The sequence below is a fragment of the Pecten maximus genome, unplaced genomic scaffold, assembly GCF_902652985.1.
Source record: "Pecten maximus unplaced genomic scaffold, xPecMax1.1, whole genome shotgun sequence".
Classification (NCBI taxonomy): domain Eukaryota; kingdom Metazoa; phylum Mollusca; class Bivalvia; order Pectinida; family Pectinidae; genus Pecten; species Pecten maximus.
In genome coordinates this window covers 2,779-5,306 of record NW_022981955.1, presented here as the reverse complement: position 1 = coordinate 5,306, position 2,528 = coordinate 2,779, and positions in this window count along the sequence as shown.

Sequence of the window (2,528 nt, the reverse complement as noted above, 5' to 3'; positions counted from 1 at the left end):
AATCTTATTGCATTTTTTCTATCTGACAGAAAAAGCTGGAGGAAAGAAGTAAGCAATGAAATGCTTTACTAGTGTATAATATGCCGTGTGCTTGCAAAGCTAGCTCCTTTCATTTATAACGACTATGATGACATATTGTAATATGCTGCTTGAACAATCCTGCTGGGGGATGCTGCTTATTATTATTTTGACCTTTGACCCCAGGTGCCCAGATAAGATTTATTCCATGGGGACATTTCCTTCAATAGTCACCATACACAAATATTACACTAGTAATCTATAAGCGTAACATGTTACGACAAACAGCATACAACAGAAGAAGAGTCTGTACAGAAAATGGCTACAAGTATATAAAACTATAAACACAAGTCTTCAAGGGAAAATAAATTTCAGTATTTCTCATCAAAACACAACCTGATCAAACAGGTTTTAAATTTTCTAAAAATAATTTTAAGTATATAGAACTCACAAGTCAATAGTGAAAAATAAGAATACAACCTGAAATTTAACAACTTTTAATTTTTTTCTCAAAAAAAAAAAAAAAAATATGAAAAAATCCAGCTACAAGTATAAAACTTAACACATAATTGTTCTATGGAAAATAAATTACATTACCTGTACTTCAAAATCTCATAGCAATACTTCATAACAGAAATAATATTCTATCTAAAGAAAATAACGAAAAAAAACAAATTATAAAAAGGCAAAACACTTTTCAATAGTTCTGTACAAACTCTATAATAACATGCAGTGCATACTGGTCCTAATGTATTCGCTATACAGACAGGCATTGCTGGTGTTGTGTGTATTCTTACCTGGCTTAAATGCTAAAATTGGCAGAATTACCTCCCTTGAGTAAGCTTTTCCATTGAAGAGAAATTAAACACATTTCAATACTACTTAATGATAGGAGTTGGTGGTGATCATTAAATTAAAAACAAAAGGTCCCATTGACCTGTATCATTCACCAGTTCTTTCATGACAATAGAAAATAATTTATATAAACTGAAAATATTTCTGAACAAGCTTGAATTAAAGTCATTTACTTTGAAGAATTAAACACAGCTGATGTTTTATTCTTTCCTTTGACCTTGAATGATTCTAAATGTCATTACAAAAATAACCCATGCCATCACCCAAGCGAATGAAATTAGAAAATATTATGACTCTTGAACTTATGGTTCTTTAGAAGAAGTCATTGCTAATAAAAAAGTGCTATGCTGTCTGGTGGTACCAGGAAGCTAATTAAGGCCCACAAATTGTAATGATTAATTACAGAATGACAAATTTGATCATGTGGGGAAGGATGATCTACCAGAAATTGTATTAAAAAATTAACTTATTTTATCTAATTTAAATTTTTAATTTAAATCTGGTTTACAGTGGTTTTTATCAAAATAGTTTTAAATGAAATTTCACACTTTCTTAATTAGAAATTATTGTGTATTTGTCCAACTTTTAGGACAGTCAAAATTTGTTTGGAAGAACAGTCTGACAATTTTTTTTTGAAAAACTGAGCTGAAAACTATAGCCTGTCCCATGGGTCAGTCTCTGTACTGATAACTTTGAAACAGCTAAAAGAATTCTCTACCAGAGTTTAAATAGTAGTAAAATGTAACTATAGTAGGAAATGATTAAGGACAGTTATAATTACATTCTCCAATCAAGACAGCAGGGTGTATTACTCTATTTTCTTAAATTAAAAAAAATAAATGAATAAATAAATAGAAAAAAATACTGGAACAACAAAAAATGCATCCTCAAGATCACATCTGCTTTCCTGAAATGCTACTCCTGACTTTAAAAACTATAAATTTTTAGTAAAGATGACATGTTACATTATTTTGCCTTCCCACACATGGTGTTAGTAGTAGGTCTAATGCAGAAAGCTCCGTTCTAACTAAAATCTGGAGATGATGCCAAAACCCAAACTCTACAGAAATCATGGTCAGTGATGCAGGGACACTTTAAACAATCATGCAGAATATCACTGTTTGATGACAATTTTTCCTGACATTCTAAATTTAGTTTTTCATTTCTTGTACAATTAAATGAGTAACGGGAGCCTGAGTTCAATGCAATTAAGATTAGAAGAATGAAGTATTTTTCAATATCATGAATAGTTTATTTTTTTTCACAATAACCAAAACGAGATATTTTCAGTAATTTTTCTGTTCAATGAAAAGTTAATGAATGTGCACTTATGATATTTTTTTCTTAATTTAAAATTTATACCAAAGACTAATTTTTTAGTGATAAAGCCAATAATGGATATCTGTAAACAAATAAACTAACTTGCAACAGACAAATATGTATAGGAGAATGAAACATGAAAACCCTCATGTTTTCTTTGTCAGAAATGGAGCAAAACAGAAAATTCAATCATGTTCAAAGACATGTCCGAAATTGGAAAAAAAAATTAGGGAAAAAAAAAGGTTTTAATTTGATGTCTAGTAAAAAAAGTACAATATTTCAACATTTTACCATTATTAATGGGTGAAAGACAAATTCTGATACTTCTTAAATCA